This window comes from Oncorhynchus clarkii, chromosome 1, assembly GCF_045791955.1.
Source record: "Oncorhynchus clarkii lewisi isolate Uvic-CL-2024 chromosome 1, UVic_Ocla_1.0, whole genome shotgun sequence".
NCBI lineage: Eukaryota > Metazoa > Chordata > Actinopteri > Salmoniformes > Salmonidae > Oncorhynchus > Oncorhynchus clarkii.
In genome coordinates this window covers 13,640,255-13,666,846 of record NC_092147.1, presented here as the reverse complement: position 1 = coordinate 13,666,846, position 26,592 = coordinate 13,640,255, and positions in this window count along the sequence as shown.

Genomic DNA, 26,592 nt, shown 5'->3' with positions numbered 1-26,592 from the left:
CCTGCTGCAATATTAATGCAATGTAGACGATGCATTATGCAAGATCGCTGGGCTGAGGGGGCCTGGGGCGATGCTGGGACAAATAGGCATGGAGGCAGGCAGGTAGGCAAGGAGGGAGGGAGGCATGGAGGCATGGAGGCAGGCAGGCAGGCAAGGAGGGAGGGAGGCATGGAGGCAGGCAGGCAGGCAAGGAGGGAGGGAGGCATGGAGGCAGGCAGGCAGGCAAGGAGGGAGGGAGGCATGGAAGCAGGCAGGCAGGCAAGGAGGGAGGGGGGCATGGAGGCAGGCAAGGAGGGAGGGAGGCATGGAGGCAGGCAGGCAGGCAAGGAGGGAGGCATGGAGGCAGGCAGGCAAGGAGGGAGGGAGGCATGGAGGCAGGCAGGCAGGCAAGGAGGGAGGGAGGCATGGAGGCAGGCAGGCAGGCACGGAGGGAGGGAGGCATGGAGGCAGGCAGGCAAGGAGGGAGGGAGGCATGGAGGCAGGCAGGCAGGCAAGGAGGGAGGGGGGCATGGAGGCAGGCAGGCAGGCAGGCAGGCAAGGAGGGAGGGAGGCATGGAGGCAGGCAGGCAGGCAAGGAGGGAGGCATGGAGGCAGGCAGGCAGGCAAGGAGGGAGGGAGGCATGGAGGCAGGCAGGCAGGCAAGGAGGGAGGGAGGCATGGAGGCAGGCAGGCAGGCAAGGAGGGAGGGAGGCATGGAGGCAGGCAGGCAAGGAGGGAGGGAGGCATGGAGGCAGGCAGGCAGGCAAGGAGGGAGGGGGGCATGGAGGCAGGCAGGCAGGCAAGGAGGGAGGGAGGCATGGAGGCAGGCAGGCAGGCAAGGAGGGAGGCATGGAGGCAGGCAGGCAGGCAAGGAGGGAGGCATGGAGGCAGGCAGGCAGGCAAGGAGGGAGGGAGGCATGGAGGCAGGCAGGCAGGCAAGGAGAGAGGCATGGAGGCAGGCAGGCAGGCAAGGAGGGAGGGAGGCATGGAGGCAGGCAGGCAGGCAAGGAGGGAGGCATGGAGGCAGGCAGGCAGGCAAGGAGGGAGGGAGGCATGGAGGCAGGCAGGCAGGCAAGGAGGGAGGGAGGCATGGAGGCAGGCAGGCAGGCAAGGAGGGAGGGAGGGGGGCTTGGAGGCAGGCAGGCAGGCAGGCAGGGAGGGAGGCATGGAGGCAGGCAGGCAGGCAAGGAGGGAGGGAGGCATGGAGGCAGGCAGGTAGGCAAGGAGGGAGGCATGGAGGCAGGCAGGCAGGCAAGGAGGGAGGGAGGCAGGCAAGGAGGGAGGGAGGGAGGCATGGAGGCAGGCAGGCAGGCAAGGAGGGAGGGAGGCATGGAGGCAGGCAGGCAAGGAGGAAGGGAGGCATGGAGGCAGACAGGCAGGCAAGGAGGGAGGGGGGCATGAAGGCAGGCAGGCAGGCAAGGAGGGAGGGAGGCATGGAGGCAGGCAGGCAGGCAAGGAGGGAGGCATGGAGGCAGGCAGGCAGGCAAGGAGGGAGGGAGGCATGGAGGCAGGCAGGCAAGGAGGGAGGCAGGCATGCAGGTTTCTGTGGGTAAGTTAACTGTGTTGGGAGGGAAGCACGGAGGCAGGCGGCAGGCAGGGAGGGAGGCAGGCTCTTGTGGGTAAGTAAACTGTGTTGGGAGGGAGGGAAGGAGGGAGGCAGGGATGCAGGGAGGCAGGGGGGCAGGCAGACAGACAGGCAGGGAGGAAGGGAGAAAGGCAGGTTCTTGTGGGTAAGTAAACTGTGTTGGGAGGGAGGCAGGCAGGTTCTTGTGGGTAAGCAAACTGTGTTGGGAGGGAGGCAGGCAGGTTATTGTGGGTAAGTAAACTGTGTTGGGAGGGAGGCAGGCAGGTTCTTGTGGGTAAGGAAACTGTGTTGGGAGGGAGGCAGGCAGGTTCTTGTGGGTAAGTAAACTGTGTTGGGAGGGAGGCAGGCAGGTTCTTGTGGGTAAGTAAACTGTGTTGGGAGAGAGGCAGGCAGGTTCTTGTGGGTAAGTAAACTGTGTTGGGAGGGAGGCAGGCAGGTTCTTGTGGGTAAGTAAACTGTGTTGGGAGGGAGGCAGGCAGGTTCTTGTGGGTAAGTAAACTGTGTTGTGAGCCTCTCTCTGTGTGCGGGACAGGAACCTCACCTTACTTGGCAGGGGAGTCTGAAAGGCAGGGATATGGCTTTGTTCAATAGGGGGCCCAAAGAGCAGACTTACAGTTTTTTTCAATTGCTAAAAAGCATTGGTCAATACAGAGCGACTTTTTCAAAACTCTTCACAGTGCATTACCAACATGCATCTTGGCCAAACAATTAATCTCACCTCCAAAACTCACTCAAACCACCAAAACACTTTATACATGTCTCAAAATATTATTGTTCAACCACGACACTGGCAACAATTCTCACTCAGAAAGCATAAAACAATGACCTAAAAAACACTAACAACAGGGAGCATTACATAAATGATTAACTTTTCTTAAATCAGTAATTCACTATAGAATAAGAATAACACCTTTTCACTTTACTGACTGTACTAAAGTACATGTAACAAGAATGAATCAGAAATGCAGCAGTTTGCTTTAATAGCCTTTATTTTGTCAATATCTTTGCATATAGTAATTTACTTGTGAAAAATGAAAAGTTGAAACAAAAAACTAATTCCTGAAATTCCAGGGCTGCAATAATAATTAACATGTATAATTTAATCACTCCTCCTGTACAGTACTGTGAGGGTTCTAGTTCTCATCAACATGTATAATTTAATCACTCCTCCTGTACAGTACTGTGAGGGTTCTAGTTCTCATCAACATGTATAATTTAATCACTCCTCCTGTACAGTACTGTGAGGGTTCTAGTTCTCATCAACATGTATAATTTAATCACTCATACTGTACAGTACTGTGAGGGTTCTAGTTCTCATCAACATGTATAGTATAATCACTCCTCCTGTACAGTACTGTGAGGGTTCTAGTTCTCATCAACATGTATAGTATAATCACTCCTCCTGTACAGTACTGTGAGGGTTCTAGTTCTCATCAACATGTATAGTATAATCACTCCTCCTGTACAGTACTGTGAGGGTTCTAGTTCTCATCAACATGTCTAGTATAACACTCATACTGTACAGTACTGTGAGGGTTCTAGTTCTCATCAACATGTATAATTTAATCACTCCTCCTGTACAGTACTGTGAGGGTTCTAGTTCTCATCAACATGTATAGTATAATCACTCACACTGTACAGTACTGTGAGGGTTCTAGTTCTCATCAACATGTATAATTTAATCACTCCTCCTGTACAGTACTGTGAGGGTTCTAGTTCTCATCAACATGTATAGTATAATCACTCATACTGCACAGTACTGTGAGGGTTCTAGTTCTCATCAACATGTATAATTTAATCACTCCTCCTGTACAGTACTGTGAGGGTTCTAGTTCTCATCAACATGTATAGTATAATCACTCCTCCTGTACAGTACTGTGAGGGTTCTAGTTCTCATCAACATGTATAGTATAATCACTCCTCCTGTACAGTACTGTGAGGGTTCTAGTTCTCATCAACATGTATAGTATAATCACTCCTCCTGTACAGTACTGTGAGGGTTCTAGTCCTCATCAACATGTATAGTATAATCACTCCTCCTGTACAGTACTGTGAGGGTTCTAGTTCTCATCAACATGTATAATTTAATCACTCCTCCTGTACAGTACTGTGAGGGTTCTAGTTCTCATCAACATGTATAGTATAATCACTCATACTGCACAGTACTGTGAGGGTTCTAGTTCTCATCAACATGTATAATTTAATCACTCCTCCTGTACAGTACTGTGAGGGTTCTAGTTCTCATCAACATGTATAGTATAATCACTCATACTGTACAGTACTGTGAGGGTTCTAGTTCTCATCAACATGTATAGTATAATCACTCCTCCTGTACAGTACTGTGAGGGTTCTAATTCTCATCAACATGTATAGTATAATCACTCCTCCTGTACAGTACTGTGAGGGTTCTAGTTCTCATCAACATGTATAGTAAAATCACTCCTCCTGTACAGTACTGTGAGGGTTCTAGTTCTCATCAACATGTATAATATAATCACTCCTCCTGTACAGTACTGTGAGGGTTCTAGTTCTCATCAACATGTATAATATAACACTCCTCCTGTACAGTACTGTGAGGGTTCTAGTTCTCATCAACATGTATAGTAAAATCACTCCTCCTGTACAGTACTGTGAGGGTTCTAGTTCTCATCAACATGTATAGTATAATCACTCATACTGTACAGTACTGTGAGGGTTCTAGTTCTCATCAACATGTATAGTAAAATCACTCCTCCTGTACAGTACTGTGAGGGTTCTAGTTCTCATCAACATGTATAGTATAATCACTCATACTGTACAGTACTGTGAGGGTTCTAGTTCTCATCAACATGTATAGTATAATCACTCCTCCTGTACAGTACTGTGAGGGTTCTAGTTCTCATCAACATGTCTAGTATAACACTCATACTGTACAGTACTGTGAGGGTTCTAGTTCTCATCAACATGTCTAGTATAACACTCATACTGTACAGTACTGTGAGGGTTCTAGTTCTCATCAACATGTATAGTAAAATCACTCATACTGCACAGTACTGTGGGGGTTCTAGTTCTCATCAACATGTATAGTATAATCACTCCTCCTGTACAGTACTGTGAGGGTTCTAGTTCTCATCAACATGTATAATTTAATCACTCCTCCTGTACAGTACTGTGAGGGTTCTAGTTCTCATCAACATGTATAGTATAATCACTCATACTGTACAGTACTGTGAGGGTTCTAGTTCTCATCAACATGTATAGTAAAATCACTCATACTGCACAGTACTGTGGGGGTTCTAGTTCTCATCAACATGTATAATATAATCACTCCTCCTGTACAGTACTGTGAGGGTTCTAGTTCTCATCAACATGTATAATTTAATCACTCCTCCTGTACAGTACTGTGAGGGTTCTAGTTCTCATCAACTTGTATAGTATAATCACTCCTCCTGTACAGTACTGTGAGGGTTCTAGTTCTCATCAACATGTATAGTATAATCACTCATACTGTACAGTACTGTGAGGGTTCTAGTTCTCATCAACATGTATAGTAAAATCACTCATACTGCACAGTACTGTGGGGGTTCTAGTTCTCATCAACATGTATAATATAATCACTCCTCCTGTACAGTACTGTGAGGGTTCTAGTTCTCATCAACATGTATAATATAATCACTCCTCCTGTACAGTACTGTGGGGGTTCTAGTTCTCATCAACATGTATAGTAAAATCACTCATACTGCACAGTTCTGTGGGGGTTCTAGTTCTCATCAACTTGTATAGTATAATCACTCCTCCTGTAAAGTACTGTGAGGGTTCTAGTTCTCATCAACATGTATAGTATAATCACTCCTGTACAGTACTGTGAGGGTTCTAGTTCTCATCAACATGTCTAGTATAACACTCATACTGTACAGTACTGTGAGGGTTCTAGTTCTCATCAACATGTATAATATAATCACTCCTCCTGTACAGTACTGTGAGGGTTCTAGTTCTCATCAACATGTATAATATAACACTCCTACTGTACAGTACTGTGAGGGTTCTAGTTCTCCTCAACATGTATAGTATAATCACTCCTCCTGTACAGTACTGTGAGGGTTCTAGTTATCATCAACATGTATAATATAATCACTCCTCCTGTACAGTACTGTGAGGGTTCTAGTTCTCATCAACATGTATAATATAATCACTCATACTGTACAGTACTGTGAGAGTTCTAGTTCTCATCAACATGTATAATATAATCACTCATACTGTACAGTACTGTGAGAGTTCTCAGTCTGTGAGCCATCATTCTGTTTTGAATGTGTTCTTAACAGTTTTAGAAACAGTGTGTTTGCATTTGAAAACATGCTGCATTCAGAGTTTTGCAGGTGGTGGAGTATGAACGAGAGAAGAGTTCATGGATTTCAGGGGAATGTGGTTATTGAATGTATTTTGTGTGAAAACAATGCAAAATGATTCAGTTTGGTTCACATACACTTCTGTTTCGTTGACTGTGTGAAGAGTTTTGACAATGTGACTTCGGTTTTGACCAAAAAAACTGTAATGATGTGTGTGTGTGTGTGTGTGTGTGTATGCGTTCGTGTGCGTGTGTGTGTGTGTGTGTGTGTGTGTGTGTGCACATACCTGGACAATACATCATGCAGGTTCAAGCCATATACGAAATGTACTTCATTAAATTGTGACCTATCTGTCAATCTCTTAGTTACTATTCATGTAGCAGACACTATTTGGCCTGCTGACAGATAGTCCTCTGGAGGCTGTTGTTGTCTTAGTCTAACATGTGTCAACAATATATTTTTAAAAGGAGGAGGCTGGGATCAAGGTCACCAGGTTTAGCCAGAAAGTTATTTCACAAAGATATCTCCCCCCCCCACACACACACAACGCACCCACCCACACACACACACACGCAGAGGCAGACATATTATTTCCTCTTGAAAACTGTCTCTGAACTTTGTGTGACCCTACCTCTGAGCATAGCATATACAAATCCAACCAAAAATAGCACTATCCCCTCCCCTCCCCTCCCCTCCCCAACCCTCCCCACCCCACACCTTCCCTCCCCACCCTACCCCCTTTTTGCAAGCTCTCAGCTCCTCAACTCTTTGCTAACATAGCGTTGAGCCACTTTCTCCATTGCCCTGAAAGGCTATGACAGCATGGCAGCCCCAAAAGCAGAGTAGAGAAGGCTCTACTTATTTTTTAAAGGCACAGTATAGTATAGTTATGATTTAAATTTGGGTGAGTTGGGTGAGCTCTGATGGGCCACACTGATGGGCCACATTGATGGGACATACTGATGGGCCACTTTGATGGGCCACACTGATGGGCCATACTGATGGGCCATACTGACGGCCACTCTGATGGGCCATGCTTTTTTCCACTCTGATGGGCCATACTGATGGGCCATACTGACAGGCCACTCTGATGTGCCATACTGATGGGCCATGCTTTTTGCCGCTCTGATGGGCCATACTGATGGGCCACTATGATGGGCCATGCTGATGGGCCACTATGATGGGCCATACTGATGGGCCACTCTGATGGGCCATACTGATGGGCCACTCTGATGGGCCATACTGATGGGCCATACTGATGGGCCACTCTGATGGGCCATACTGATGGGCCACTCTGATAGGCCATACTGATGGGCCATACTGACGGGCCCCTCTGATGGGCCATACTGATGGGCCACTCTGATGGGCCATACTGATGGGCCATACTGACGGGCCACTCTGATGGGCCATACTGATGGCCCATACTGACAGGCCACTCTGATGGGCCATACTGATGGGCCATACTGATGGGCCACTCTGATGGGCCATGCTTATTTCCACTCTGATGGGCCATACTGTTGGACCATACTGATGGGCCACTCTGATGGGCCATACTGATGGGCCATACTGACGGGCCACTCTGATGGGCCATACTGATGGGCCACTCTGATGGGCCATACTGACAGGCCACTCTGATGGGCCATACTGATGGGCCATACTGACGTGCCACTCTGATGGGCCATACTGATGGCCATACTGACAGGCCACTCTGATGGGCCATACTGATGGGCCACTCTGATGGGCCATACTGATGGGCCACTCTGATGGGCCATACTGATGGGCCACTCTGATGGGCCATACTTTTTACCACTCCTGATAGGCCATACTGATGGGCCACTCTGATGGGCCATACTTTTTTCCACTCTGAGGGGCCATACTGATGGGCCATGCTTTTTGCCGCTCTGATGGGCCATACTGATGGGCCATACTGACGGCCACTCTGATGGGCCATGCTTTTTTACACTCTGATGGGCCATACTGAGGGGCCATACTGATGGGCCATGCTTTTTGCCGCTCTGATGGGCCATACTGATGTGCCATACTGATGGGCCATGCTTTTTTCCACTCTGATGGGCCATACTGATGGGCCATGCTTTTTTCTGCTCTGATGGGCCATGCTTATGGTTCTGTGAAATTGTGAATCCATGCCATTACAAGGGACATAGCTCCCCAAAAAGAAGAACCAGAGAACAGAAACCTGCCCTTGTGTCAAGGGAAAGAGGTCTCAAGCAACAAGATGAAGAAAAATTATTTCAATTCTCCAACCCTGTCTCCACATAGTCTCCCAGAGGCCTCCAGAACAATTACCTCATACAACCGCACGGCTCGCGCGACAGCGACTGTACACAACAGTGTTGAACCCCACCCCCTTTCGGGACAAATTTAATAAAAAAGATGATGCCTACAAGGGAAAACAGGCCCATGCGGTCGATATATCTCGGAGAGTGTCCCGTTTCGGTTGAGAGAGTGCATTACAATGGAACACAATTTGGGCCTCGGGAGGCTCTGCGAGAGGAGGATCCCTCCAAGACTGTTTCTTCTATAAGCATGGAGAGGAAGCAGCCAGGCCTGTGAAGGAGACAAAGCATCCAATCCCCCACTGAAGAAAGTTCTGGGGAGACATGTACCTTCTCCAGCCACACACACACACACATGCATGCACCGAACACACACACACACATGCACTGAACACACACACACGCATGCACCGAACACACCCACACATGCACTGAACACACACACACACACACACATGTCGTCACAAATCCACCAGCCCTCCTTACTTCCTTTGGTGACTTTGCTGGCAGGCTTCATATCACATCTACATCTACTGATGTGTGTTTCTCAGCTTATGATATTTGTTGCTGAATTGAATATCCATCATGTTATGACTCCTAGGCACAGCAGAAAAGGACAGAAAAACATGGGATCCTCCGAGGAGCGGTAACAAAATATGCTGAAGGAGTTACATAAACAAAAGCAGAACTTTATGAAGGCCTTCTGGTGCCTAGGAGTTCTTTTTTTCCAGGGAAAGGGAATGGGTTGAGGTGTGGAGAGGACGGGGGGATGGGACGGGGGGACGGGACGGGCGGAGAGCAGGGGGAAGAAGAGGATGGAGGGGTGGTGGAGATGAAGGGGGAGTGGAGAGGAGGTGGGGAAGGGGTGGTGGGAGGGAGGGTGAGTGGTGGAGAGAGGGGGGAGAGGAGGGGGGAGTCGCTCCACAGTGTGAGGACGGAGGTGCTCTCCTTTCCACAGTTGCTGTTAGAGCCACCAGTCTCTCTCTGCTTTATGTCCTGGTGTGCTCTTGGCCAGGCAGATATTTACTTGATACATTGGAAAGAATTAACAAAAAAACTGAGCAAACTAGAATGATATTTGGTCCTAAACAGAGAGTACACAGTGGTAAAATACCTGACCACTGTGACTAACCCAAATGTAAGAAAAGCTTTGACTATGTACAGACTCAGTGAGCATAGCCTTGCTATATAGAAAAACCAAGCGATAAGCAGATATGTGCTCACTGCCCTCAAAATGAGGTGGAAACTGAGCTACACTTCCTAACCTCCTTCCAAATGTATGGCCATATTAGAGACACATATTTCCCTCAGATTACACAGATCCACAAAGAACTCGAAAACAAACCCAATTTTGATAAACACCCATATCTATTGGGTGAAATACCACAGTGTGCCATCACAGCAGCAAGATTTGTGACCTGCTGCCACAAGAAAAGGGCAACCAGTGAAGAACAAACACCTATCGTGTCTTTGGCTATGCCGGATTAAGTGATATGACATGCTATTCTATAAAATAATTTATCCATAATTAATATCACCTGATTGAGCTAATCATGTAAATGTAATTAACTAGAGAGTCGGGCACTACGAAATAATATTTATAGAGCTGTTATCCCCCGAATAAACTCTTAAAGACCTAGTAATATTTTACATCAATAGCAGTCAATATCAATCCTCATCTTAATTCAGTCTCATCTGAAAGTTGTAAATTCTTGGTTATCTGCATGAACCCTGGCTAATAATTTGAATCAGCAATACAAAATTGGGTTTAATTATTTATTTACTAAATACCTAACTAATCACACAGAATTACACATACACAGAATTAAATCATAACTTGATTACAAATTACATCATAAAGGAAAACGTCCCTGGCGGAACAGATATGACAGCTTGTTACACAAAGGAAAAGGGCTGGGTTTGAGTGAAAGAGCGGGAAGACTGAGGGACACAGGGAGAAGCTGTGCTATCGTAAATACAGTATCTGATGCATTCTAAATTACCGCCCATTTGGAAAAGGAAAATGCAATAAATATTGAATCTGAGCTGCGTAGGTTGGTAGTAGATGGAAGGCCATGTTGCCAAACCGAAGCTGTCCCTTCTTTAACTACTGGGCAAACAAGTGGTTGTGCATATGTGATGCAATATTGGTAGAGTTGCTTCAAATACACACGTAACTACACTACATGGTCAAAGGTATGTGGACACCCGCTCATCGAACATTTCATTGCAAAATCATGTGCATTCATTTTTAACCTTTATTTATCTAGGCAAGTCAGTTAAGAACAAATTCTTATTTCCAGCCTAGAAACAGTGGGGTTAACTCCCTTGTTCAGAGGCAGAACGACAGATTTTTAGCTCGGGTTTGATCTTGCAACCTTTCGGTTACTGGCCCAACGCTCTAACCACTAGGCTACCTGCAACCCCCATTAATACAGAGTTGGTCCCCCCTATGCTGCTATAACAGCCTCCACTCATCTGGGAGGGCTTTCCACTAGATGTTGGAGTATTGCTGCGGGAAACTGCTTCCATTCAGCCACAAGAGCATTAATGAGGTTGGGCACCGATGTTGGGTGATTGAGCCTGGCTCACAGTCTGCGTTCCAAATCATCACAAAGGTGTTCGATGGGGTGGAGGTCAGGGCTCTGTGCAGGCCAGTCAAGTTCTTCCACACCAATCTCGCCAACCATTTCTGTATGGACCTTGCTTTGCGCATGGGGATAATGTCATGCTAAAACAGGAAAGGGCCTTCCCCAAACAGTTTCCACAAAAGTTGGAAGCACAGAATAATTTAGAATGTCCTTGTATGCTGTAGCGTTAAGATTTCCCTTCTGTAACTAAGGGGCCTAGCCCAAACCATGAAAAACAGCACCAGACCAATATTCCTATACTTTTGGTGATGTAGTGTACCTTGACCTGATGGGTGGATAATGAGTGTAATAACAGTTTCCTCTGGCTGTATCTTGACTTAACGACTTACGTCATACAGAGTCTGTATGCCCTTATGACACACACACACACACACACACACACACACACACACACACACACACACACACACACACACACACACACACAGACGCGCGCACACACACACACACACACACACACACACACACACACACACACACACACACACACACACACACGCGCGCGCGAGCGCGCGCGCACCTGACAGGAAACAGACCCTCTCATCATCAGTACATTCCACAGACCTTCTCCCACAAGCCCAGTGCCTTACGATTTTACTCTCTGTGGTGAATGAATAAGGCTCTTCAAAGACCCCACAAGGAAACGTGTTTTTGTGACACTTCGCCAATAAAACCTCCTCTGGGATCAGCAAATACAGTTACTGAGGGAAAGCCATCACATTTGGAGCTGGTCCCAGAGGAGGTTATTTTCCCTCAGTAACTGTATTTGCTGGTCCAAGAGGAGGTTATTTTTCCTCAGTAACTTTATTTGCTGGTCCCAGAGGAGGTTATTTTCCCTCAGTAACTGTATTTGCTGATCCCAGAGGAGGTTATTTTCCCTCAGTAACTGTATTTGCTGGTCCCAGAGGAGGTTATTTTCCCTCCGTAACTGTATTTGCTGATCCCAGAGGAGGTTATTTTCCCTCAGTAACTGTATTTGCTGATCCCAGAGGAGGTTATTTTCCCTCAGTAACTGTATTTGCTGATCCCAGAGGAGGTTATTTTCCCTCAGTAACTGTATTTGCTGGTCCAAGAGGAGGTTATTTTCCCTCAGTAACTGTATTTGCTGATCCAAGAGGAGGTTATTTTCCCTTAGTGACTGTATTTGCTGGTCCCAGAGGATGTTATTTCCCTCAGTGACTGTATTTGCTGGTCCCAGAGGAGGTTATTTTCCCTCAGTGACTGTATTTGCTGATCCCAGAGGAGGTTATTTCCCTCAGTGACTGTATTTGCTGATCCCAGAGGAGGTTATTTTCCCTCAGTGACTTTATTTGCTGATCCAAGAGGAGGTTATTTTTCCTCAGTGACTGTATTTGCTGGTCCCAGAGGAGGTTATTTTCCCTCAGTGGCTGTATTTGCTGGTCCCAGAGGAGGTTATTTCCCTCAGTGACTGTATTTGCTGGTCTCAGAGGAGGTTATTTTCCCTCAGTAACTGTATTTGCTGATCCAAGAGGAGGTTATTTTCCCTCAGTGACTGTATTTGCTGATCCAAGAGGAGGTTATTTTTCCTCAGTGACTGTATTTGCTGATCCAAGAGGAGGTTATTTTTCCTCAGTGACTGTATTTGCTGGTCGCAGAGGAGGTTCTTTTCCCTCAGTGACTGTATTTGCTGGTCCCAGAGGAGGTTATTTCCCTCAGTGACTGTATTTGCTGGTCCCAGAGGAGGTTATTTTCCCTCGGTAACTGTATTTGCTGATCCAAGAGGAGGTTATTTTCCCTCAGTGACTGTATTTGCTGATCCAAGAGGAGGTTATTTTTCCTCAGTGACTGTATTTGCTGGTCCCATAGGAGGTTATTTCCCTCAGTGACTGTATTTGCTGGTCCCAGGGGAGGTTATTTCCCTCAGTGACTGTATTTGCTGGTCCCAGAGGAGGTTATTTTCCCTCAGTAACTGTATTTGCTGATCCAAGAGGAGGTTATTTTTCCTCAGTGACTGTATTTGCTGGTCCCAGAGGAGGTAATTTCCCTAAGTGACTGTATTTGCTGGTCCCAGAGGAGGTTATTTTCCCTCAGTAACTGTATTTGCTGATCCCAGAGGAGGTTATTTTCCCTCAGTAACTGTATTTGCTGGTCCCAGAGGAGGTTATTTTCCCTCAGTGACTGTATTTGCTGGTCCCAGAGGAGGTTATTTCCCTCAGTGACTGTATTTGCTGGTCCCAGAGGAGGTTATTTTCCCTCAGTGACTGTATTTGCTGATCCCAGAGGAGGTTATTTTTCCCTCAGTGACTGTATTTGCTGATCCAAGAGGAGGTTATTTTTCCTCAGTAACTGTATTTGCTGATCCCAGAGGAGGTTATTTTCCCTCAGTAACTGTATTTGCTGGTCCCAGAGGAGGTTATTTTCCCTCCGTAACTGTATTTGCTGATCCCAGAGGAGGTTATTTTCCCTCAGTAACTGTATTTGCTGATCCCAGAGGAGGTTATTTTCCCTCAGTAACTGTATTTGCTGATCCCAGAGGAGGTTATTTTCCCTCAGTAACTGTATTTGCTGGTCCAAGAGGAGGTTATTTTCCCTCAGTAACTGTATTTGCTGATCCAAGAGGAGGTTATTTTCCCTTAGTGACTGTATTTGCTGGTCCCAGAGGATGTTATTTCCCTCAGTGACTGTATTTGCTGGTCCCAGAGGAGGTTATTTTCCCTCAGTGACTGTATTTGCTGATCCCAGAGGAGGTTATTTCCCTCAGTGACTGTATTTGCTGGTCCCAGAGGAGGTTATTTTCCCTCAGTGACTGTATTTGCTGATCCCAGAGGAGGTTATTTTCCCTCAGTGACTTTATTTGCTGATCCAAGAGGAGGTTATTTTTCCTCAGTGACTGTATTTGCTGGTCCCAGAGGAGGTTATTTTCCCTCAGTGACTGTATTTGCTGGTCCCAGAGGAGGTTATTTCCCTCAGTGACTGTGTTTGCTGGTCTCAGAGGAGGTTATTTTCCCTCAGTAACTGTATTTGCTGATCCAAGAGGAGGTTATTTTCCCTCAGTGACTGTATTTGCTGATCCAAGAGGAGGTTATTTTTCCTCAGTGACTGTATTTGCTGGTCCCATAGGAGGTTATTTCCCTCAGTGACTGTATTTGCTGGTCCCAGGGGAGGTTATTTCCCTCAGTGACTGTATTTGCTGGTCCCAGAGGAGGTTATTTTCCCTCAGTAACTGTATTTGCTGATCCAAGAGGAGGTTATTTTTCCTTAGTGACTGTATTTGCTGGTCCCAGAGGAGGTAATTTCCCTAAGTGACTGTATTTGCTGGTCCCAGAGGAGGTTATTTTCCCTCAGTAACTGTATTTGCTGATCCCAGAGGAGGTTATTTTCCCTCAGTAACTGTATTTGCTGGTCCCAGAGGAGGTTATTTTCCCTCAGTGACTGTATTTGCTGGTCCCAGAGGAGGTTATTTCCCTCAGTGACTGTATTTGCTGGTCCCAGAGGAGGTTATTTTCCCTCAGTGACTGTATTTGCTGATCCCAGAGGAGGTTATTTTCCCTCAGTGACTGTATTTGCTGATCCCAGAGGAGGTTATTTCCCTCAGTGACTGTATTTGCTGGTCCCAGAGGAGGTTATTTTCCCTCAGTAACTGTATTTGCTGATCCAAGAGGAGGTTATTTTCCCTCAGTGACTGTATTTGCTGATCCAAGAGGAGGTTATTTTTCCTCAGTGACTGTATTTGCTGATCCAAGAGGAGGTTATTTTTCCTCAGTGACTGTATTTGCTGGTCGCAGATGAGGTTATTTTCCCTTAGTGACTGTATTTGCTGGTCCCAGAGGATGTTATTTCCCTCAGTGACTGTATTTGCTGGTCCCAGAGGAGGTTATTTTCCCTCAGTGACTGTATTTGCTGATCCCAGAGGAGGTTATTTCCCTCAGTGACTGTATTTGCTGGTCCCAGAGGAGGTTATTTTCCCTCAGTGACTGTATTTGCTGATCCCAGAGGAGGTTATTTTCCCTCAGTGACTTTATTTGCTGATCCAAGAGGAGGTTATTTTTCCTCAGTGACTGTATTTGCTGGTCCCAGAGGAGGTTATTTTCCCTCAGTGACTGTATTTGCTGGTCCCAGAGGAGGTTATTTCCCTCAGTGACTGTATTTGCTGGTCCCAGAGGAGGTTATTTTCCCTCAGTAACTGTATTTGCTGATCCAAGAGGAGGTTATTTTTCCTTAGTGACTGTATTTGCTGGTCCCAGAGGAGGTAATTTCCCTAAGTGACTGTATTTGCTGGTCCCAGAGGAGGTTATTTTCCCTCAGTAACTGTATTTGCTGATCCCAGAGGAGGTTATTTTCCCTCAGTAACTGTATTTGCTGGTCCCAGAGGAGGTTATTTTCCCTCTGTAACTGTATTTGCTGATCCAAGAGGAGGTTATTTTCCCTCAGTGACTGTATTTGCTGATCCAAGAGGAGGTTATTTTTCCTCAGTGACTGTATTTGCTGGTCCCATAGGAGGTTATTTCCCTCAGTGACTGTATTTGCTGGTCCCAGAGGAGGTTATTTCCCTCAGTGACTGTATTTGCTGGTCCCAGAGGAGGTTATTGTCCCTCAGTAACTGTATTTGCTGATCCACGAGGAGGTTATTTTTCCTCAGTGACTGTATTTGCTGGTCCCAGAGGAGGTTATTTTCCCTCAGTAACTGTATTTACTGGTCCCAGAGGAGGTTATTTCCCTCAGTGACTGTATTTGCTGGTCTCAGAGGAGGTTATTTTTCCTCAGTGACTGTATTTGTTGATCCAAGAGGAGGTTATTTTTCCTCAGTGACTGTATTTGCTGATCCAAGAGGAGGTTATTTTTCCTCAGTGACTGTATTTGCTGATCCAAGAGGAGGTTATATTTCCTCAGTGACTGTATTTGCTGATCCCAGAGGAGGTTATTTTCCCTCAGTGACTGTATTTGCTGATCCAAGAGGAGGTTATTTTTCCTCAGTGACTGTATTTGCTGGTCCCAGAGGAGGTTATTTTCCCTCAGTGACTGTATTTGCTGATCCAAGAGGAGGTAATTTTTCCTCAGTGACTGTATTTGCTGGTCCCATAGGAGGTTATTTCCCTCGGTGACTGTATTTGCTGGTCCCAGAGGAGGTTATTTCCCTCAGTGACTGTATTTGCTGGTCCCAGAGGAGGTTATTTTCCCTCAGTAACTGTATTTGCTGATCCAAGAGGAGGTTATTTTTCCTCAGTGACTGTATTTGCTGGTCCCAGAGGAGGTTATTTCCCTCAGTGACTGTATTTTCTGGTCCCAGAGGAGGTTATTTTCCCTCAGTAACTGTATTTGCTGATCCAAGAGGAGGTTATTTTTCCTCAGTGACTGTATTTGCTAGTCCCAGAGGAGGTTATTTCCCTCAGTGACTGTATTTGCTGGTCCCAGAGGAGGTTATTTTTCCTCAGTGACTGTATTTGCTGATCCAAGAGGAGGTTATTTTTCCTCAGTGACTGTATTTGCTGATCCAAGAGGAGGTTATTTTTCCTCAGTGACTGTATTTGCTGATCCAAGAGGAGGTTATATTTCCTCAGTGACTGTATTTGCTGGTCCCAGAGGAGTAACTGTAACAGTAAATGTATTTGTGGCCAAACGCACTCTGTCTTTTTCTCCATGTTCCTCCCATATATCTTCAATGGGGTGATGATATGTTGTCCACAGTAGAAATAATTACAAATGATTCAACAGTCTGCCTCCCTATATGGGTAAGAGGGGAGGGGTGGGGAGGTGGAGTGGAGGAGGTGGGGAGTGGAAGGGGGAGGTGGAGAGAGGGAGAGGAGTGAAGGAGGTGGTTGGGGGGAGGAGGGAGGAGGTGGGGAGGTGAGGGGAGGAGGGAGGAGGTGGGGCAGGTATCAGGAGACATACATTAGTCATGGGATATGTAAGAAAACAGATAGAAAAGATGAAGGCCATTTTCCATTATTTTCTTTACTTTTAAAAACTTTTCACACAATAATGTATGTCAGAAAATTTTTTACAGGAAATGCTTAGTTCCCCTGATCTTCTTTTTCATTATACCGTCAGCTCTAGATGATGTTTGTCGATCGCAGAAAATTAGCTGTACTTTCTATCTCATATTGAATGCATATTGCCTCTTCTCTGCGCTAACAGCAAACTGTCAAAGCTTTTTTCCAAATTTCTTCAAAAGCATCCCACTATGCCTCACAAGTGAAATTCAATTCATTATCTACAAAGTTTTGTTGCGTTTGGAAGCTTCACTGCAATTTCATAAATCCCTCAATGCTTTGAGAACTGACTGGGGGAAAACAACATAGCCATCTTTTCCTTTCCATCATAAACACATCCCTGTGCTTCCTGAATAATCAGCTAAATTGGAAATGAGTTTGTCTATTGTAAAACCTTCCCTTTGTTATGTGTGCATCCGGAATAATCAATACCATTGTTAGTGTATTAGGGATGTGGCGTCTATGCCAATGGGATTCTGCCTGGATGAAGTGTACAGAAGGGGAAGGAAAGAAGAATAGAGCAATGTTAAAAGGTTATTTCCCTCAGTGACTGTATTTGCTGGTCCCAGAGGAGGTTATTTTCCCTCAGTGACTGTATTTGCTGATCCAAGAGGAGGTTATTTTTCCTCAGTGACTGTATTTGCTGATCCAAGAGGAGGTTATTTTTCCTCAGTGACTGTATTTGCTGGTCGCAGATGAGGTTATTTTCCCTCAGTGACTGTATTTGCTGGTCCCAGAGGAGGTTATTTCCCTCAGTGACTGTATTTGCTGGTCCCAGAGGAGGTTATTTTCCCTCTGTAACTGTATTTGCTGATCCAAGAGGAGGTTATTTTCCCTCAGTGACTGTATTTGCTGATCCAAGAGGAGGTTATTTTTCCTCAGTGACTGTATTTGCTGGTCCCATAGGGAGGTTATTTCCCTCAGTGACTGTATTTGCTGGTCCCAGAGGAGGTTATTTCCCTCAGTGACTGTATTTGCTGGTCCCAGAGGAGGTTATTGTCCCTCAGTAACTGTATTTGCTGATCCACGAGGAGGTTATTTTTCCTCAGTGACTGTATTTGCTGGTCCCAGAGGAGGTTATTTTCCCTCAGTAACTGTATTTACTGGTCCCAGAGGAGGTTATTTCCCTCAGTGACTGTATTTGCTGGTCTCAGAGGAGGTTATTTTTCCTCAGTGACTGTATTTGTTGATCCAAGAGGAGGTTATTTTTCCTCAGTGACTGTATTTGCTGATCCAAGAGGAGGTTATTTTTCCTCAGTGACTGTATTTGCTGATCCAAGAGGAGGTTATATTTCCTCAGTGACTGTATTTGCTGATCCCAGAGGAGGTTATTTTCCCTCAGTGACTGTATTTGCTGATCCAAGAGGAGGTTATTTTTCCTCAGTGACTGTATTTGCTGGTCCCAGAGGAGGTTATTTTCCCTCAGTGACTGTATTTGCTGATCCAAGAGGAGGTAATTTTTCCTCAGTGACTGTATTTGCTGGTCCCATAGGAGGTTATTTCCCTCGGTGACTGTATTTGCTGGTCCCAGAGGAGGTTATTTCCCTCAGTGACTGTATTTGCTGGTCCCAGAGGAGGTTATTTTCCCTCAGTAACTGTATTTGCTGATCCAAGAGGAGGTTATTTTTCCTCAGTGACTGTATTTGCTGGTCCCAGAGGAGGTTATTTCCCTCAGTGACTGTATTTTCTGGTCTATTGTAAAACCTTCCCTTTGTTATGTGTGCATCCGGAATAATCAATACCATTGTTAGTGTATTAGGGATGTGGCGTCTATGCCAATGGGATTCTGCCTGGATGAAGTGTACAGAAGGGGAAGGAAAGAAGAATAGAGCAATGTTAAAAGGTATCTTAAGAACTCCACTAAATGCACCGATCCAAAGCTGTACAATACTGGAGGGGGAAAAGTGCCAGAGGACTGAGAGTAGAGACAGGGGACGTGACCTAACTGTTTTATGGAGGAGAGCTCCATTTGATACACCATTTACCCTGGAGCACCCGATGCAAAGTAGGGGGGATTATATGATGTTTCCCCCCATCGCACTACAAAGGGATGGTCTGAAAAAAGTTCAGAGCCGATTTAATATAGACAAAAAAACATGCAAGGATTTTGCTGCTGCAGTGGCTTTCAGGAGGCCCTGTGCTGTGCAGAGGATTAGTTCAGAACGAGGACGAACTAGCATTCTCACCAGCCACAAAATGTAGAAAGTTAGAGTTGTAAATTCCAAAATTATGACAGGGGTATAGGATGACAACAACTTGCCTCCAGTAACTATCCCAGTTTCCCATATCTCGTTGAGCCTGGGCAATATCTCTCCAAGGTACTTTTCTGAGGTACTTTCCATCCATCAGGCCAATCAATGTCATTCTCACTCTGCAAATGGTCTCATAACCCAGCAAGAATTGCTTTTTCAAGAGCTTTCTTTCTTTGTCCTGTCAGCATAATTTGTTTAAACGAGCTGAAACCAAAGCCCTCAGTGGAGACCTCAGCGGGCCCTTTCCTCACCAGCCTGTCTGTCTGCCAATCGACATGCTAGAAGAGACTGCACTTACAGGAAATAAATAATACATTGACAGAGAAATGAACTGTATGGACTGAGGACTGTTTTGCCAAGATGTCCGAGGAACATCTCCCACTTCCTGTCTATTATGTCTGGTCACGTGTCTGTTTTGTATGTCTGGAGGTCGGAAGTTCAGAACAAGCATCAAATTAAAAGATGATGTGCTTATTAATGAAACCCCAGTGCTGAAAAAAGAACGAAATAGATGATGACAAGGATAAAAATCAATCTGTGAGTTGGAGATGATGATTGCTATTGACCGAGTTCAAGGGTTGCCGTGGACACCCACCCAAACAAAGTAATCAGATAGAAAGTATCTTCAGATTGACAGGAGAGGATCACACATGTTATGGCAGACTACACCCACAAACAGAGGTTAAATAGTAAACAAACTGACACTTTTCTACATGTTATCATCAAAATAATATTTGTTATTTATTTTTGCTACTTGAAACTGCTTCCGTGGTATAGCTAGTTACATTACATACATATCGGACACTTCACAATGAATAGTGCACACACATATTTGATGCGCACCGCTTCACCACAGTATTTCCATAGTTTCTGTATCACAGCTAGGGAAAAGCAAAGCGTCATTAGCATTGTAATCTGTGGGGAGGTGGTGTCCTCTAATACAGCTCAGAGTTGGTCCCCCTGGGTGGAGGGTTCATTATCCCAGACAACAGGCAGTCTCACACAGTCCATAGTCCTGCTAGGCTGATTATGTCTCCACCTTTACTAGACCCCTTGGGGCCCAGACAACAAGGCTGAGGATATGTCCAACAAAATGCATGGTGTTACATTACGGGTCCCTTATGGAGCAATGGTCTCTCTGGCCCAGAATTAGCAATGAGAGGTGCTTATCGATGGCTCTGTTTCTTGCAACAACAGGGTTCTGGGTTTGATTCCAGCATGGACCAGATACAGAATATGGTTAGTATTAATTAATTATTAATATGGTTAGTATTAATATAGTTAGTTTGGATAAAAGTACCTGCTAATTTACCTTTTACACCAGAAGAGGCGAAGGCAAATGTTTAATTGAGCGAGGACCAGATTGATTGTTATTTCAATGTTATTGTTGGGTTTGTTTACTTGTACAGGCCTTAAGTATGGCACATTTGTCCGTGTTGGGCTACTTGGGAACCTTGTCAATTTCAGGGTGAAAGTTGAGTTACGATATCTTTGAAATAGGAACGTTATAGCATCAAACCAAAACATCTATAGCACTCCAACTTTTCAGGCTTTGAAAAGCATCAATTTCAAACACGCAGAAATTAAATACTAATTAAATCATTGACAGAAGCAACACAGATCAATCTGTTACCTGCAAAGCGAGACGACGAGGCTCACAGTAATTCTTCTCATAAAGAGAAATCCATCATGTAATGTCATCTCTTCTATGGTGCTGGAGTAAGCCCCTGGCCTCTGGTTAGCACCTGTTGAACAGCTGGCAGCAAGACAAGAATGTGTCAACACAATATTCATCTCACAACAAGCGTTGCGTTTGCCGATTGACATGACAAGCAATGGATGCTAGCTAGCAGATAAAAATGCAAAGGACTGACTTCTGGGTGACTGCCTGTGCTATATACAGTCGTGGCCAAAAGTTTTGAGAACGACACAAATATTAATTTTCACAAAGTCTGCTGCCTCAGTGTCTTTAGATATTTTTGTCAGATGTTACTATGGAATACTGAAGTATAATTACAAGCATTTCATATGTGTCAAAGTCTTTCATTGACAATTACATGAAGTTGATGCAAAGAGTCAATATTTGCAGTGTTGAACGTTCTTTTTCAAGACCTCTGCAATCCGCCCTGGTGGATGGCAGCCCATTCTTGCATAATCAATGCTTGGAGTTTGTCAGAATTTGTGGGTTTTTGTTTGTCCACCCGCCTCTTGAGGATTGACCACAAGTTCTCAATGGGATTAAGGTCTGGGTAGTTTCCTGGCCATGGACCCAAAATATCGATGTTTTGTTCCCCGAGCCACTTAGTTATCACTTTTGCCTTATGGCAAGGTGCTCCACCATGCTGGAAAAGGCATTGTTTGTCACCAAACTGTTCCTGGATGATTGGGAGAAGTTGCGCTCGTAGGATGTGTTGGTACCATTCTTTATTCATGGCTGTGTTCTTAGGCAAAATTGTGAGTGAGCCCACTCCCTTGGCTGAGAAGCAACCCCACACATGAATGGTCTCAGGATGGTTTACTGTTGGCATGACACAGTACTGATGGTAGCGCTCACCTTGTCTTCTCCGGACAAGCTTTTTTCCGGATGCACAAACAATCGGAAAGGGGATTCATCAGAGAAAATGACTTTACCCCAGTCCTCAGCAGTCCAATCCCTGTACCTTTTGCAGAATATCAGTCTGTCCCTGATGTTTTTCCTGGAGAGAAGTGGCTTCTTTGCTGCCCTTCTTGACACCAGGCCATCCTCCAAAAGTATTCGCCTCACTGTGCATGCAGATGCACTCACACCTGCCTGCTGCCATTCCTGAGCAAGCTCTGTACTTGTGGTGCCCCGATCCCGCAGCTGAATCAACTTTAGGAGACGATCCTGACGCTTGCTGGACTTTCTTGGGCGCCCTGAAGCCTTCTTCACAACAATTGAACCGCTCTGCTTAAAGTTCTTGATGATCCGATAAATGGTTGATTCAGGTGCAATCTTACTGGCAGCAATATCCTTGCCTGTGAAGACCTTTTTGTGCAAAGCAACGACGACGGGACGTGTTTCCTTGCAGGTAACCATGATTGACAGAGGAAGAACAAGTCTGAAGCTTCCAGTCTGTTATTCAAACTCAATCAGCATGACAGAGTGATCTCCAGCCTTGTCCTCATCAACACTCACATCTGTATTAACGAGAGAATCACTGATATGATGTCAGCTGGTCCTTTTGTGGCAGGGCTGAAACGCAGGATTTGGGATTCAGTTGATTTTATTATTTTTTTTCAGTTTATTAGCATGGCAAAGAGGGGCTTTGCAATTAATTGCAATTCATCTGATCACTCTTCATAACATTCTGGAGTATATGCAAATTGCCATCATACAAACTGAGGCAGCAGACTTTGTGAAAATTAATATTTGTGTCATTCTCAAAACTTTTGACCACGACTGTACAGTATCTGACACTAGTCTGAAAAATAACCCAGTCCAGTTGTACATGTGTGCGGCTGTACGCTCAGCCCCTGACGTCATGATTGGTAACTTATGAACATTACCAGGATCGTAAAGGGAAAGGGCAGTCTGTCAGACTCCACCCAACATGACTGACGGCTCTGAACTGTTGGGCCCTGGCGTCTTACGTGACTTCGATTCTCTCCCACTTAAATAAGCTCTTACCATACCAGCGAGAGAGCCAGGCGGTCACATAAATAACATAAATGGAGGGAAAGAGTCAGATGACAGCATAAGAAAATATGTCATCTTCCCCGACATATCGGATGGATAGAGTGGCACCGATGCTCTGGGAAAGGGGGAAGGAAAGAAAGGATGTGGGAAAGAAAATAAAGACAGGGAAAGGACAAAGAAAGAGAGGAGTGCAGAGTGTGTTCAGTGTGTGGGGAGGTAGTGTACTGCCTGGGCTCCCAAGGTCTAGCGTGCTGAAGCGTTAAGTCCCGGCCTGTGTGTCTGTCGCTGCGGCAGCTCGCACTGCCGTGCCGGGACATTATTAATATTCCGCATCGGCATTGATAACCCGTCTTTATTAGGTCCTAATGAAGATAAAAATGTGTTGTGTAATTTTTATGCGGAAACTATATAAATGCAAATGCTCCCAGGGACTGTTTTGCCCTACTCTCTCTCTCTCTCTTCCTAAACAGCGGGACGGGAGGCTTTCGTCAAGGCTGCCTGTCGCTTGGAGATTTGTAAACAATTTAAAGGACCAAATAGATTTTTTGCTCCTCTTTCCATTTTCCTTTTTGTAATGATTTAACTGTATTATACTAGACACCCATGGTTTAGCGGGATACTCCAGATAGGAAGTGGATGTTTGTAAAATCAGCGTTTATATACAGATACCATCGAAATAATACACAGACACTTATCTGAAAGCAGATTTATTTCGCTGTTGTAATAGGACTAGGCTCAAAGGCTAGAATCACTGTCGGATTTGTATTTGGCGAAACGTGAAATGTTTTTACATGGGCAGTAGAACACATAAGTAAGAGTACTATGCTAATGCTACACTCAAATGTCACGGTAGACTAGGAACTGTGTCATCATAGATGACCCTGACTGTATAATTCATCTCCTTTTGATGTTCTTAGAATGAGAGAGGCTTGCTCTGGATACAACAATATTTCATAATCATCCAGTGTGGGTCCTCAAATGAGTCTGGGATGTCAAAACATGCCTTTCTTGGCCTTCAACAGTCAATGTAATTGAGTCTCATTATAATTTATTTTTATCACGTTTGTATTGTTGATTGATTGTGATCCTGAAAGGTCTCCAACTCAGTCGATGTCACGGGGTACATGAACTACCGTGGTTGAAAAAAGGTCATTCATCAACTTTTTTCCAACCATATACAACCACGCTTCATGTACCTGACGTTGACTGATTACAGTACATTCCCCCTCTCCGTTTGATGCCTCTGAGGCTAAGCCTATACAAGGCTTCACGTTCACCTTACATACGGAGACGTGTGTCATGTGTCATCGAATGAAGATCAAGTAGGAGCTGTGAGGGAGGTAGTAGTGGCACACCAGACCTGGGTTCAAATACTTTTTGAAATCTTTGAAATCCTCTCAATGTTTTTTCTAGCCTGCCTGGAGTGCCAGGTGTGTAAGGTTTTGCTGTTTTTGGTAGTAGTATTATTGTACCCTAAGCCAGGCAAGCTCAATCAAGTAGTTGAAATGATTTCAAATAATATTTGAACCCAGGTCTGTGGCATACTGACCAACTCCTTCGGTGGTTGCAGGTACTCACAATTCATTCCTAATGGGGCATGTGCTCCTGTTTTCCGGCGAGTCTCAGGTGTTTCATTTTGTTTCACCACAACTTCTCTATTTATTTTGCCTCCATAATTGGAACAAAGATTTCCTCGCTTTTCGTTGCTCATTATTCACCAGACAACAAGCCTAAATCCATGGAAATAAAACATGAAACACTTGTGGTCTTTAATTAGCTTTCGCTACAGTAAGTGACAGAGAATAACCAGTGGGGGTCTACATGAGTCAGTAGATAGAAGCAAAAAATATATAAACGCAACATGTAAAGTGTTGGTCCCATGTTTCATGAGCTGAAATAAAAAGATCCCTGAAAATGTTCCATATGCACAAAAAGCTTATTTCTTTCTAAATGTGTGCACAATTTTTTCACATCCCTGTAAGTGAGCATTTCTCCTTTGCCAAGATAATCCATCCACCTGACAGGTGTGGCATATCAAGAAGCTGATTAAACAGCATGATCATTACACAGGTGCACCTTGTGCTGAGGACAATGAAAGGCCTCTCTAAAATGTGCTGTTTTATCACACAATGCCACAGATGTCTCAAGTTTTGAGGGAGTGTGCAATTGGCATACTGACTGCATGAAAGATCCAACGTCGTTTTAGAGAATTTGGCAATACCTCCAACTGACTTCACAACCGCAGCCCATGTGTAACTACACCAGCCCAGGACCTCCACATCCAGCTTCTTCACCCGCAGGATGGTCTGAGACCAGCCACCCAGACAGCTGTGGAGTATTTCTGTCTGTAATAAAGCCCTTTTGTGGGAAAAAAACGAATTTTGATTGGCTGGGCCCGGCTCCCAAGTGGGTGAGCCTATGCACTCCTAAGCCCACCCATGGTTGCGCTACTGCCCAGTCATGTGAAATCCAAAGATTAGGGCCTAATTCATTTATTTCAATTGACTGATTTCATAGTATGAACTGTAACTCGTTTAAAATTCTTGCATGTTGTATATTTTTGTTCAGTATAGAATTCATATGGCCTGATACAATTTCATTGTGTGACTCAAGGGGATAATCAACCAAGCATGCCGTGGCACTCTGACATTCAGGGTCATTGTCGCTGCGTGTCTAAACAAACCCATTTTGCCCTTTCATTGTTCACCCCTCAAAACTTTGAACATGGTCAGTGTAGAAGACTTGATCTTTCATGGGAGCTCCGAATTTACATACGTTACAGTAAGCCTATGAGCTTCAACTTATTCACTAGTTAAAGTTCATATCTTCTTCAGATTTAAATGTTTACTTATTTCAATGATTTGATATGTTATTTTTAATATGTACATGCTTGGCCCATGTTATGCCTTGCTCCTAAAGTAAAACGGACAACTCCATGATGAGCTTCTGTCATTCAGTCATTCAGTCAATGCCCCAAGAGGCCTGAAAGCCTCAATGCAATATTTTGTCTGCTACACCACTTAACCTCTACACAATAGAATGACTGTTCTTTGAAATGTTGTGATAATTAATGAGATAATTGCCCTATTGTGTGTTACATGGAAAACAAATACAAACTAATTTTGTTCCAGTTCCTTGTTCAGTCAGAAATGTGTGTCATGTGGAGGAAGAATATGCCTTCTGGTTGGCTGGTTGACACAAAGGAAGTCCTGCTGTGGTGTAAGGTATTATTACCTTATTTTGAGGGCAGTCACTGTAAAATAAACAATTCATCAAAATATGTCCGCAATCAAGCTTTTCATTTAGTTTTTGACCTTGATCACCTGTAGGACAAGCGAGGTACGTTATGCTCTTCTTCTGACACACACACACACACACACACACACACACACACACACACACACACACACACACACACACACACACACACACGCACACACACACACACACACACACACACACACACACACACACACAGATTATTATGGACCTCATAATGTTTTTCTTGTTGCTTGTCCTTTCTGTTTTGTTCCTAGATGGCTCATCTTGGAGGAAAGCTATCATCTGTTCCTGAAATCTAGGAGTAACTGTTGTCTCACACAATAATACGATATGCATATGTAGTGCAATTGTGCACAAGTCGGCAACTTAAGTTTTCTATCCCCAAAGATACTACACGCAACATGACAACGTGCAAAAAAGTGACATTAACTTCTAGACTATAGTTATGTATGCAGTGCTTAGCTGAGGGTTAGGAACTGCTTCTAAATGTATGATGCATTCCTTGGGTAGAATTCTTCTTCTAATAAATATAAACTGTTGACAAAATACAGTTTCATCTAAATTATCTCATGGTGAGTTTGTGACTTTATAAAACTAGCTGATTTGGGAGAA